This window comes from Phaenicophaeus curvirostris, chromosome 2, assembly GCF_032191515.1.
Source record: "Phaenicophaeus curvirostris isolate KB17595 chromosome 2, BPBGC_Pcur_1.0, whole genome shotgun sequence".
Classification (NCBI taxonomy): Eukaryota; Metazoa; Chordata; class Aves; order Cuculiformes; family Cuculidae; genus Phaenicophaeus; species Phaenicophaeus curvirostris.
Window position 1 is genome coordinate 3,045,001 of NC_091393.1, and position 15,317 is coordinate 3,060,317.

The 15,317-nt window shown below is 33.4% G+C and overlaps 1 protein-coding gene across 3 annotated transcripts in view; it reads right to left on the minus strand.

Moving 5' to 3' along the window:
- Nucleotides 1-15,317, minus strand: part of GRIK2 (glutamate ionotropic receptor kainate type subunit 2) — a 394,676-nt gene that overhangs the window by 87,892 nt on the left and 291,467 nt on the right. The gene's annotated exons all lie outside the window — the stretch shown is intronic.

Sequence of the window (15,317 nt, forward strand, 5' to 3'; positions counted from 1 at the left end):
AAATACATCAAAGCAAAAGATTTTTCTCAATGAAATTACAAATAATTAACATAACAGAAAATAAATAGTTGGAAGTAAAAGTGGCATCATTAATCACCAAATGATGTGACTATAATTTACAGAAAAAATACTATAGCAAATTAAAAGAATTGCATCCTGTCCTGTGAGGTGCACAGTAGCATCCCTGGAAAGGCTTTCCAGAAGAAGTTGGGGACACTCACAAGCACCTTGCAGGGTCAGGCTCTGAGAAAAGAAAAAAAAAAAAGAGGGAAAAGAAAAAGACAATGAAATTAATTATCTCAAAGGCAGGTAGATAAAGATAGTAGAATAATGACTAACTAAGCTTGGCAATAGATTACAAGCAGATTATATATAATCAGTCTATTTAAAATCATTATTATGACATGGCTGTGCATTACAATTGGTTCATATTTAAATACTTTTTTATGAAGTATAGCTAAAACAAGCAAACATGTCTAGGTAAATTATTCATAGAATGAATGGTTGAAGTAGAAAAGGAACTTTAAAGATCATAAAGTCTGACCCTCCTGCAGTGAGGTAATTTCTGTAACCATTCCATTCAGAAACAAAAATTTGGAATTCTTTCTCTTCCTCAATGTACTTTTGTACAGCTTTAAGCTTTAATTCCAGTGTGCAAAATAATTCTAAACAAATAAGAGATTTAATGTCATGTCTGGCTTTGGAGACACCCTGTTGATACAGGCTTTTATTTTGTGCTATAATCTTGTCTTTAAATCTTTGATATTGAATACAAGTTAATGAATGTGCATAACATATTTGAGAAAAAAAAAAAAGAAAAATGCTGGAACACAGTAAAATGTAACCAGCGCAATCATTAATAATATTAAAGCTTAATTAATTAATAGATAAATATTAATTTGTTTTCCTAATTTCTCAAATGATTAAAGCCACTCTGTTAAGAACCTTGAGATAGGCATCTTTTATGAAAGATTTTTTTTAATCTGTCATATAATAAAGCTATCTGAATAACACATCTGTCACTTCAGAAAATGCAATTTTATTTACAATAGTATTTCAAACACATTAAAAGTCAGAAAATCATATGTTACACTTTTATGCTTTTAATGAAATGTTAAAACAATTCTCATCTTGAAGAACTGTACTTGACAAAGAATTATTTCATTTTATTCTCCAAAGAAATACTAACATGCTGTTCAAAAGAAATTGATTGGCTTCTAATTAAACATTGTGACCTGAATTCTTTGACTACATTGTAGTAAAACAACATCAGAAGTTTCCACCTCATTAACTATCTTTCTTTCACGTTATTTTGTCATCAAACCAACAAAACTTAGAAACTTGGCAATCAGTGAAATAGAAGCAGATTTTTATATTCTTTTACTGAAAGATATTTGAAAACAAAATTGGAAAATATTTTATTCTTGTGAGGACAATGTTTGATAGATAAAGAAAATATATTTTAGGCATTTAAAGTAAATATCAATCTGTAAATATTATTTTTAGTGTCTGTGATATTACTGAACAGTCTAAACTACAAAATGATAAATTTACTTTTCTGTTCTGGTAGCTCATATTGTTTAATTATTTTGACAATACTGTGAAGGGCAGAAAAATAATCCGTGTTTGTAAAGAAATGAATTAATAACCTGACACAGGAGTTGGCTTTTGGCAAAAGAAATATGAAACACTGCAATTTGAGTCCTAGACTCAGTCTAGGACCAAGAAATAGCCTCTAGTTTTAGAATTTTCTGGTTTTCGTTCTTCAGTCCACAACATAGGATACAGAATGTCTTTTTTTTTTCACAAATACTTCAGAATGTCTAAAAATGCATAAGAAAAAATAAGAGAAAAGAAAGTAATGAAAACAAAATTTGACTACTAGGGATAAATACTATCCTATCTTATTTTAATGTCTGTTACTAGACAGCCTGATGCAAGAATCTTATACTACAGACACTTGCATTATTTTTTTTGTGTGTACTATTATTTAACCCATCTCCATAAATAATTGCCATTCACAGAGTTATAGAATAAATTTAGGTTCATTCAGGAGGTCATATAATCCAGCTTTCCCACTTAGGGTAATGTCAAATGTTAATTCAGAACATGAGTTTGTCCAGTCAGGTATCAAAAACCTCCAAAGATAAAAATTCCACAACTTCTCTGGGCAACTCCTGTGTTTAATTATTCTAATAATGTTTTCTTTCCTTATCTTACACTGGATCCTTCCTTGTTTCAAAGTATAAAGCACTACATACCTTTGGAAAAAGCACAATTCCATTTTTTTGATCAGCTTCTTTTACTAAAAATTGCCTTATAGGAAAACCCTTCTTGCCTGATGCTAAAACACACCAAACACCTCCAGCCTCTCTTCACAAATCTTGTGCTCCGGACTCCAAACAGTTTTGTGAACCTTGCTCAAGTTTATTCAGGTATTTTGGGGCCCAGAAATCCTCACAATATTTAAATGTGTTCTAATAAATTCTATTATGGGAATAATAATTTTCTTGGCTAACTGACTACACTCCTACTAACGTAAATTCAAAACACACTAGCTCGATCAATATGGGCATACAGTACACAAATGAGGTGATGCAATTTGGAAGATTGATCTTGACAGTTGATACAGGTACTATTCCCATTTTCTCTTCTCTCTTAGATTTTATTCTAAAATTTCAGAATCAGCCTCTTCACTTAATCTGTAATACCTTCAGGTGTTTGAAATACTTGAAAAAAAAAGACTTTTAAAGAACTTTACAAAACCTAAGCTCTGCTATTCCTCTTTGTTGCTACCCATCAGAAAGTCAGAATTACTCTTCTAAAACTATTGGCTGGTACAAGTAATGTTTAGAAGTCAGCCATCTTAGCATTCTACAGGAAAGGGAAGATTTCTGTCAGATGTGATTCTACTTTAGGGACTTTCCATGATATTTGAAATTAAAATTTTTATGCCCAATGAGCAAACAGAAGACCTACTTCTGAGTTGCATCATTTCATTTGCAAATTATTTGATACAGACTATAATTTATTTAAGCTCTGTATTCACACAATGTTTTGAATAATGGAGCCTTGATCTTGTAAGGCTGATAAGTAAAAACAATAGTTAACATTTGAAACACACGAACAGTCTTTTTAAAATAAAACCTGCTCATATAATTCTCTAATCAGAGAATGGGTTATTTTTATTATTTTTTTGTAGACCCTGAGTGTATGGTGGGAATAGAAATGATTATAAACAATATCCTATGCAATGGAATACCATATCATGTTTGGCATAGCTACATTGTTTGAGTCATGAATGAACAGTGCAAAGACTGACCGTACTTCATATTATGCTATCTGGTTGTGGAACTTCTTGGTGCTTTTTATGTGAAACACACACAAAGCTTTAGCAAAGCTGCTACCCTATGTCCTATGGAAAATAGAATGCAGGTGTAGGAATTGGAAAATATCTTATGATTCTAGCTTTTTTAATCCTAGACAGATCAATTTCATACAAAAATCTCCTCTAAGGCAAGATCTATGCAGGCAGAATCAAGAACACAAACAGTCAAGCACAAACTTTCTACTTTTCTACACTGAGAATGTCTGCTTTTAGGCTCAGTAGCAGTCTGTCTTGAGCCTGTTTGGCATTAGGACTTTGTATGGTACCAACTTTATTCCACTGCTAGCATCTTGGCCACTCTTTTTATTTAGGAACTCAGTCTTGCACATCCTGGGCAAAGGGAGTTTTCTTGTCATGATGATAAAAGATTCTGTTCCTTAATTCTTGACCTGCAGGCGCTTAGTCCCTGTCTCCAGTGTCCATAGATTGAGACAAATTTAGGAAGAGACCCATGACTAATTCTAGAGCAGTTTCTACAGTTTTGGTCAGTAAATAAATATACAGTCTTATAGAGAGCCACAGGCCTCAGTGGACACAAACTATACTCAGTGCATTACACACAGTCACATACTAAATGCTGCTTTCATTTGTTTCATAAGAGATGTGGTCTAGTATGCTCTATATAACCCAATTCAATTCTAAGCTGCTGAAAATGTCTGTATAGAACTGCATACTCCACCAGTTTAAGTAGTTCTCAACTCAAAAACCTATCAGATTCTCTTTGGCGGTATTTTGTCTTAAAAGCAAATTAATAGACATGCTTTGTACAGACTTGAATATCTTTAGTTAAAGACATTTTTCATTTAAGCTCTATTTTCTGCAGAACAATAGAGCTTATTAAAAGAGAAGGAAATACAAAACCTGCAATTTAGAGGGAAGAGAAAATGGATTATTGGAGTAACACTTTTCGTTGGATTTTCATTGTACTAAGATATGGCTGTCAAGGAGTAGTGCACAGAGCTGAATTTATATCAGTTGGAAACATACAGTTACTTCTTATGGGACAAAACCTGATCAACCTATTCCTAATGTTTACACATAATTTTAGTTTTCTGTGTTGTTTTCAGATATTTGCAAAACAGATGAGTAATATCATTAAAAGATAACCAGCATGTAACCTGTTAAATTCCCAGAGATCTTTCACCAAGACTCTAAAAGAGTCTCTCCTTTGTAAGGTGGGGAGATGTGCAGGGACTTCATTTTGCCTGAGGATCAAAAAAAAGCAAAACTCCTGGAACTTTTAAATCACAGGTTGACACTGAATATTTACTAAAAATCCACAACACTTATCAGTTATCATCATGTTGCCTAGATTTTAATTCTTATTTAAAGGTCCATATTGAATTACAACTTTTCATGCTTATCTCAAACACAACACTGCCTTCCATTCTTTCCCAAATAGGAGTCACATAATGAGTAGCCAAAGGTCAAGACAAGTCTGTATTCTACAAGATAGTTTGAAATTAGAAGACAAAAATCAAATGCAGTAAATTAAATTCTTGATCTGATGCAGTCAGATAGAATACTTCCCTGTATTCATGGAATTGTGAGTAATTTCAGGCAGGGGAAGGGAAGCGAATACTGATTGTGAAGGTGTATGGTGCAAGGATGACTTAAAAGAGCAAGTATGACTTAAAGGACTAATGAAATTGCTTATTGTTAGCTGTGTTTAATTTATTCAAATTAGAGTCTTTTCAGCAGTATTACAAACAGACAATGACGTTACAGTAGTTTTTTCTGAAAATTATCACGTAAATCAATTAGGGGAAAAGGTTCATACAAAAATATTATCTAGACTATTTTGTATAAACCAATACACTCTGCATAGCTCAGCAATACATGCCACAGACACAAATGGCACACACTTAACAGTGTGCGTACTGCTCTAGAATTATTTTAAGCCTGCCAAATTAACGCAAATACTTTTTCTTCCTTTCTCCACTTTTCTCTGGATAAAGGCTATGAAGAAATGTGAAGGAAAGATGATTATCTACTTATATGCACACAGACATCTCCCTTGCACAATCAGACCAAGGAATGGGCAGACAACAGCTTTCACTGCAAAAACCTTAACACAAAGATTTCACAAGCTGTAATGCTTCATCTAATAAGCACAGTTTGAGAAATGAAAAGGTCTTACCCCATTTTCTTCATGAACTGCTAAGCATAATGATTCAATACTGGATATTGTTGAACAGAACAAAGTATCAAGACATTCATGAGAGATACTCTTAGATCTAGCAAATTACATATTCTCCCATTTACCAGACCAAAGAGGAAGAATGATTCTTCTAGAGATTGTTTTTCAGGGCTTCTTCACAGGACTAAATACTCAATTCAGATCTTACTGCACAAGAACTGACAGAGAAATTATATTTTGAAACATTTTCGAGAATACCCAGGATATGAGATGGATGTGTATTATAATGTATTACACTACTCAGCAATAAAACTTGCTTCTTCTTTCCTCTATTAAGGCCTGAATTTCTTATTTTTCTAAATTATGCTTTTTAGAAAAAATAAAGGTCTTATCTTGGCTGCTTGGAAGTCAGACCCAGCACATTACCTCACTTTATCTGATGATTGCCAGACTTTGAACAGAGCCTGTTCTTGCAAACACCTCTGCCTTGCTCTAATACCCTTGTCAGTGCATTAATTGTCCTGCCTGTACTGTGGTCATCTTCCATGACCCTCATGTAGCTACTCTGCTTTTGCTGTTCCCTGACAAGAACTAGTCATTCAACACCTCTTTTATATACAAAAAATTCTCCATCTAAAATAGTTGCATTGAATCAGCATAATCTCTCCAGTGTCTATAAAAGGAACTTAATGTAACTGACTTTGTAGATACCTAAAAGAACTATGTTATAATTTCTGAACTTAAGGGATATCAATCAATCAAAAAACCTAATAAGGCACAAGATTCCTGTGCAAGTTGTGTAACGTCTTTACAAAAGTGTGTTCTATAACTCCACCCCCTTTAAATGTCTTAAAGGCACCATTAACTTTAGATATGAATAGGAACCTATTAAATCAAATTAACTCAGGGATTAAATAGAAATTTCTAAGTTATTGCAGGAGCACCACCAACATCTTCACTATATTAATGAAAAAATCCTGTCCCATTTTTCTACAACTTTAGTTTCCTGATTAGTATTCAAAAACTAAACACTTAATTAGCTTAGAAGCAAGTAACATGAAAACTATACACTAAACTTCTATAAGCAAAATGAGCCATATGGGAATAATATCAATCAGCAAAAGTAGTTACGTAATGATTCATGGAAGTTGCCCGCTACTACTGCTGTATTAGCTACTAAACCCATGTAAATGTACCTTGGGGACTACAGAAATGTGCAGGCTGGCCATAGCTCAAATCTGAACCAAAACTAAGAAAGGGTTTTATGTTTGTTGAAAAGAAATACTGTAAAACATACACTAAGTATGGATCTGTTCTCAAACTTGTTGAAGACAGAGAATTTTCCCTTTGATTACAATGTGCTTACATATTTTGTGCTCTTACTCAGCAACAGATAATGAAGAAAGATAACTCAAATGTATCAGAACCTTTAAAAATTCTTAGACTATTATGTGATAAGTATAGAATAATTGAAAAATTTGTTTCTACAGATGTGAATCCGGGATTTATTAAAATTCATTATATTCTGCATTAAAGAAATAATGTATTACAATTGTAATTAAAGATTAGTATGTGCTAGAAATAAGAGTAAAAAATACATGTACAACCTAATTTTTGCAGCACTAGTCAAGTTCTTTTTGCTTAATTTATAAAATATACTGATTTCAGTCCTTAAGCAATTATTGAACTTTCTAAACATTAGTCAATCCACTTTTTGAACAGAAAAAATGTGGATAGTAAAATACTAAAGAGCAGTCAAGACTCTGAAGAAGACTTATTTAAAATTACTATCTTCTAATGAAGGTGAACTTGACATTGATTTAGACTTCTCCTGCAGTCAATGTATCCTGACTTCTATTAAATACATCAAAGGCTTTAAAAACAAATATTCTTGAACTAAACAGAGAACATAGAACTATTGGAGTGGGTCCAGAGCAGGACCACGAAAATGTTCAAAGGCCTGGAACATCTTCCTTGTGAAGAGAGGCTGAGAGAGTTGGGGTTGTTCAGTTTAGAGAAGAGAAGACTCCAAGGAGACCTTGTTGTGGCCTTTCAATACTTAAAAGGGGCTATAAGAAGGACAGGGAAAAATCTTTTAGCAGATCCTGTAACAATTGGAAAAATGGTTTTAAACTTTTAGAATCATAGAGTAACCAGGTTGGAAGAGACCCACCGGATCATCAAGTCCAACCATTCCTATCAAACACTAAACCATGCCCCTCAGCACCTCGTCCACCCGTGCCTTAAACACCTCCAGGGAAGGTGATTCAACCACCTCCCTGGGCAGCCTTCTCTTAAAGAAGAGAAGTTTAAACTAGATATTAGGAAGAAAGTTTTTCCCTGAGGGTGGTAAAACACTGGATTAGAGAAGCAGTGAATGCCACATCCCAGGAGACATTCAAGGTCAGATTGGATGGGGCTCTGACCAACCTGATCTAGTTGAAGGTATCCCTGCTCGATGCAGGCAGTTGGACTAGATGACCTGTAAAGGTCCCTTCCCACCCAAATCATTCTATGATTCTATGATTCTATGAATATTGTATATGAATCACAACTCGGAGAAACAGAGTATTTGTTGTGTTAGAAAATATTTCCCCCCCTTTTTGGTGAAACAACTATGCTGATATATCCAATATAAGTGTCTCCTTGGTATGATCTGCTCTTTAGTGCTTTTAAAATTCTTGACAATCTTTAATTCTTCATTGGCATTCCTTTATTCCCATACCTAAATATTAATAAACAATTGAGTGTTACTTAAAAAAATGGATTATTATTATAGCTTTTATTTACATTTTCCTTCTAAATAGCCTACACCAAGTTTTTTTGCATAACATTCTTATTGCTTTAACAGAGAGTATCAGTATTATTTACCCAAATATGGGTTTCCCTGTGTACATTGATAAAATGGGAGAAATGGAAAACTGATCTGTTTTAGAATCTTTTCTTCTTCATTTCTAGAAAGGCCTCTGAATAATGAAGCAAACTGTAAACTTTCTCAGTCTGAGTTTTTAAATCAGAATTGAAGATTCAAAACAGTTAAGAAGAATTATTTATACAAGAAAAACTGAAGGGGGATTAATTCCACTGTTATTAGAAAATGAGGATGAGGCCAGCTAGAGGCAGTGAAAGGGAAAATGGCTGAAGCCCAAGTTACCTCAGCAGGGAAAGTGGAGACGTAAAGCAAACATTATTCTCATATTCCTGAATCTCCTTAGATATCCCTGGTTTTGGTGGGCTAGAATTAGAAAGATCCTGTGCAGCCAGAGATATTGCTTTATAGCTTCATTGACTGTCACCTCTTCTATGTGCTTGCTTGCTTTGTTTCCCTCTGTTTCCTCTTTTTCTTTTCTTCTGTATTTATATTTAATGTCCAATGCTACTGGCGGTGAGGCAATGGAAGAAGCAAACCACAGACTCTATCTTGCTAGGTCAAGATTAATTTCAGGATCTACAGCTCTACAGCACAGTCAAAGAAAAACAATGAAAGAACATCCAAAAACTGCATTACTATCTAACAGTTGAACCTCTCAGAAATGATCAAGTCCCTGGGCTTATTGTCTGGCCTAAACACTTCAGATGACTTCATCTTATTCTGTCTTCAGGAGCACCCTGGACTTATACATCCTTTTGTCACAATTTCCAGGTTCATCTTGAAGGGTGACTAAACCAGGTCTGTATCCTTACAAAAAAAAGCATTTAGGACCAGTGGCCTGGGTTTCCTTAGCAGATGTCTGGTCCAGAGATGTTTCCTCTAATGAGTGGCCACCCTTTGGAGGTGAGATCTGAGTTCTGGTCAACAGTCTGAGCACCTACCCTCACACAGCACAAAGGACCTTCCCATGCTCCATTGACTAACTACAATAAGTCGTCAATGCTTATTAAAACAGTTGTTCTGGAACTATTCAGCAGAGCTATGTTTAGGTACCTAACAAAAGAGAAAGTTTAAAATTTAAGTGCCTCCGCACAGATGACACTAGACACTATCTGAATATCTTTCATTGGCTTCAAGGCCACACAGAAAAACAATAAAGCTTGCACACATATGTAGACCATTGTTTTCTGTATGTAATTGATTTCCTTCACCACCTCTTTCACTTCTGCTAAATCTTAAACACATCCTTCCCTCTTTCCTTTTCACTACCTCTCCAGCTATCTCTGGAATATTTACAGAAGCTTTAGAAATATTATATACAAGTGAAACAATGATGCTATACAGATACGCATGAAATAAACCTAAGTAACTACTTAATCTTCTTAGTGTGACCCTCTTCAGCTCACACCCTCCCCAACTATTTGCTGTGCTTACTTGTTCTGCACTGTTTAAAATTATAGTTGTATGCTTCTCCAGGCAGGAAACATGTCTTATTTGCTTTGTGAAGTCTGTAGCACATTTAATATTGTGCTATTTAGTCCTAGGTGAGAAAAATTTTCCTGTCCATGGTACTTTTCAGGTTTTCAAAGATATCTTAATCTGTATAAGGAAATAAAATCTTTCAAGTTGAGAGCCACAAAGCATTGTGTTTGTGGTAGTGTACTTGAAATAAGTACTGCTTTAGACTTTTTTATGCTTTTAACTCTTCTGTAGACAGCTGTAGACTTCTGCCCACAGTCAGAGATAAGTACTTAGATAAATGAATCAAATCTCTATCGCATCCTCAATATTAACCACAGAACCATAAATGGTCCAAATTCAGCTCCTTGTTTTTCTTCAGTCGGTAACTGACATAAACAAGAAAAATCTTTTACTTATTTTTGAGAGGGATCTTATTCTCCTTGTACTGTCTTCTCTAATTCTGACTATAAGTGCCATTAGGAATACAAAAGTTCCAGAAAAAAACTACCACGTTTTATATAGATGTTTTGCTAAAGCACATTTTCCATTAAAAAAAATTATATCACTCATGATTTCTGGACAGCTCTGGTCAATAGATTATTAATTATGTCATGAACAATAACACACTTGAGGAGAACTAAAGTACAGGTAATTATTTTTTCTAAATCCAAATCAAATCTTATCAGCTTCCAATTACAGTGTGAAGATAGACATAAAGAGCAGAAAATAATACAGCAGGATGGAGTTTTCAGACACAGACTTGATCCTTGTATTTCCTTTTTATTTGTTCAGGCCACTTCCAGTTCAGAGTACTTGTAGCTTTTTGGATCATAGAATGAAATATTTTGGTGTCTGTGTTCCCTCTAAACACACTTGCTTCAGAGCTTAACTCAAGGCTCTAAGTTTTGCTGTTCCCTAAATTTTTCTTTGTCATCTAATAGCCCTGTTGTATATCATATAACAAAACTTCAGTTGCATATCAATATTCAGGGGACTGCAAGATTATACAGCTGTTATCTGTCTTATCCACTTCTTATAAAACATAAACCAGACAGAACATTATTACTTGCTTCGTTGATGCTACAATAAACCCTAAGGAATCTCTGAAGATCATTGTCAGTAAAGAACTTATTTACAGAATGATAGGAGATATGCTCCAATAATACAGAGTGCCTTTATTGATCAATACCAAATTTTAACAAAAATATTAATGATCACTCTGAACTACATTTGCAGTACTTGATTTTTTTCCTAGAGCTCTTCCTTCTAAGTATTGACTAGCATGTGTGATTTCTTTTAACATCATCAACAAATTGTAGGCCCAAATTAATATTACACAAAAATAAAATTTCCAGTTTCCTAAAGGTTCATATTTCACAGATGATGGATTTGCTTATCTTCAGATCTTATAAATTCATGTTATACATTTTATAGCGTCCCAGTTTCCTGGGCTCAGTAGTGCTGTATTGAATCATTGCCACTGGTTTTGGAAAACTAAGTAGTTGCTGAAACATAATAAAATGGTACTAGTCGGAGGGAAAAAACCTTTATAGGTCTTTTGCCTTCTCAGAAAAAAAAGAAGGCATTATACAGTGCCCTGTGTGTAATAATAAAGGTCAGATTCAAATGTATGGCAGTTTAATTGAAGGAAAGTGTGTTTATAGGTTCATTTGAAAAGAAATAATGTTTGGCTTCCTTTGTTTGGGGGCAAGACAGAGTTCTGGACATCTTGGTGGTTTTGGTAGAAAAATAAATTAGTCTATTTAAATGTGAAATGTGGACAACAGTAAAATAAAGTCAGTCTTTTATATAACAGCATGGTTAAACTATAAAGCTAATCATGTATTATTCTGTTTGTGACTGGAATATGCGTAACTGATAATAATTTAGTCACAAGCCTGATCTCAGGAGGAGTGAGGGGATAAAACAGTGTAGCTATGGACATGCTTCTGTGTTTTGTGTCTGAAAATACACACCAAATTACGTGCTTCTAATGCAGAAGCTATTATTTATAGCTATTTAATAATATATATAAATAATACATATATATTTAATAATATATATATAGCTATATAATAATATATATTATTATCTTTGATAAATCTACATAGAATATAATTCATTAGGCTACAATCTTGGTTCTACCAATACTCATCAGTGAATACTGTGGAAAACAGTTTTCCTCCTTTTATTCTTTGTAATTTGGTACCAGAGATAAAATTCCAGGGATATTGTGTTCTCATTTGAGGTGTTCTAAAATCTTCTATTTATAATTATTTTAATTAAAATAAGCAGCAGCCAGAAAACTAACATCTATGCTAGGATTTTACTCTAATCTCATAGTTTATGAATGCTCTTTCTACAATACAACACTTAATAACTTCAGTGCTTGTTTATGGGTTAATTTTATAATTTTCAAATGAACTTCTTGACAATAAAGTCAAAACTATAACGGACAATCTGGCAGTAGAAGCTGTATTCTCAAGAAGTTCCTCATTATTTTAATAACTTGTTTTAACATAGATGGATTTTTTCCATAGGTTCTCTTAGGAAAATTATTCTGATTACTAAATAGATTTAAGTAACTGTAGCAAAACAGGATATATTCCTCTCTTACATACTGTGCAAGGAACTTCAGCAGAGCTGTAAGATGCAATTACAATTGCCCTTTTTTTTGTGTCTGAGGTACTGCAAGATGCTGCAGTCCTAAGGATAATGTTTAAGTGTACAGACAGTATGGTTATTATTAAATACTGCAATTGAAATCCTCTAGTTGATATCCTTCCAAAAAATAAGGGTCAATCACATCAGAACAGTAGGGACCACCCTTTTCTGCTAGTTTGCTTTTGAAGAGCATTATTATCTGACAAAGAGAAAAATCACAAAACCTCTCTATAATATTTAAAGACAAAAAAATCCATTCCCCTGTCAACACTAATGGCCCTTTCTTCTTTATTTCTTTGCTCATCTCACAGATACAAAATTAGGATCTGATTAGCATGGATTCTATATCCGTTAAAGCTATGTGTTATGAACTATTGAAATACGTAGACATTGCATGTTCCTCAGTAACAAATCCATAGTGACTAAAGTGGCAACCCTGTCAAATGTTGATAAACCCAAAGCTTACACAAGCAAACATCCTGAGTTGAATACTGGAAAATAAGTATATTTTTAGTGATCATTAGAAAATGTAATCAATCTTTGCTGAGATAATCTTTCCTTTACACTTGTAAAGATAAAATTATATTAATTAAGAAGAGAAAATATACTAAAGGTATAATTTCTCAAACAGTGATGAACAGACTATAAAAAAGTGTTATATTTTCTATAAACTATAGAAAATTATTTATGTTATATATATAATATATAGTATTTATATAATCTTTATTTTAATTACTGCTGCTTAGGATATCATTCCATATCTCCAACTAAATTTAGGAAATAAATTATTGATCTGTGGTGTTCTAATTGTTTGGACATAAATGAAGTACGGATAATGCTGCTTTTCAACATACTGTAAAACAAGAAAACACTTGAAAATACACTGTCAGTGCCATGTCATGGAAATACTAAAGAAATTATCAACATTTAAAAAATAAGTTATTCAATGTGAAACCAGAAATTATAAGTACAACTGGAGATCAAATCTGACTACCATTGAATTAACTCCAAATTGTTAGATTAGCTGACAAGATAAGTAGAAGGTTTTAGTTCATTTTGACTATGGAAGGAATATAAACAAAAAACCAAAACTCTGAAAGTCCATGTCTCTGAGAGTCTTATATTCCAGAAATTATAAGGATACTTTTGTATGCTTAAAAGAGTCAAAATTATGTTCTGGATTAGACCAGAACAGAAGAATGTAGTTTTGCTGCGGGATGTCAAAATTTACACAATAATAGATACTTTCCACCAGCATAAAAAAACCACAAAACACATGGTGAAATGAAGAATTAATTTGAAACAGAAAGAGAATGGACAAGGAAAACCAAAATTTTGAATATATACCCTGAAAATGGCTGTCATCGGAGAAGAAAAGAAAAAAAGGTCACAGAGGTTCTGGAATTTAGTATTGTATTGCTAACTCGGTTACCTGACAAAAATTTGATCAAAGGAGTTAAAAAGGATAATCCAAATGATTTCAGTCTTCATTCTATCTTAAAAACATATTTCTAATAGTGAACATTCCTATACCTGATTCAATGCATATTGACTAAAAAAAAAATAAATCCATTCTATCATAGTAAAGAAACAAATACTAAAACCAGATATAGTTAAGACTACCAGTAATGCAAGTTGAACCTAGCAATGGAAGAAAAGGCTGAAAGAGCAGAAAGAATTAACTATTTATTTCAGGACTTTCTTCTGATTATTTGCAACTCATGTTGGAAAAAATAAAGTATACATTTTACATATAAAGATTTACATGTAATATAGTTAGTTGAATTAGCAGACAAACATACTAAAGCAGGCCACAAGAAAGGTCTATATGCTTCCTGTTCCACTGGAGTTCTGAGATTCGCATGGAGGAAGCATTAGATCTGGCTGATGGGGAGATAACAACTTAATAAATGTTTACAAGAGTCTATAAAAAGTATCATGAAATACTCTGTGCATTCTATTCCTGATACTGCTTCTCTATAAAATTCCCACTTTTTGTCTTAAGTTTTTCATGTGTCTTAATGAACTTGTTTCAATTATAGCAGCATACCTACTTACAGAAGTCTATTATTATCCCCATCTGAGGTCAGTGAACCAATCTGCAACAAATCAAGGTTTACTTTATAATAATGCATTATATAAGCAATCACACTGACTGCTATCTATCAGTGAAATAACAGTACTATCAACAGCCTTGTTAATTTGGCTGATTAGAAATTATTCTTGGATAGTGCTAGAAGTAATCTGTAAAGAGGGAAAGATAATCAATACTGAGCAGAAAATATTAATAGACATGTCTGAAGATTATTGGACATAAGAATAATATCTCTCTTGCTAGAATAAGTTACTTTTTTGGGTATTGACGATTCCAAATATTTTGAGTGATGCTCATCTGACATAAACCAGTAAGTTTATAGTAGGCAGATCCATGAAGGCACCCTCATTGGATGTTAATTAACTTTGAAAACTTTATCAAGCAACACTGGTCACTATTCACTGTTTCCTCTCCAACTGACTATTAAAGTATAGTCAAAAGATAGGCCTGTAATGCTCAGGAATTCCTACAAAAAAAAAGGAAGCATTTTCTACTGTCCCATTCAAAACTTAGGTTTAGTAAGTAAATGGAGAACGTTTGTAGTGACTGACCTCTTCATCAGATCACATTCATCTAAAGAAGACACTGATGGCTAGAAAAGGAAAATGTCTGACAAAAAAAACCCCTGAGACTAACCCTGTAGCTCAGGAATCAAGAGTGGGAGGGGAGAGACAAAGAAATGGTTATAGAACTTCTT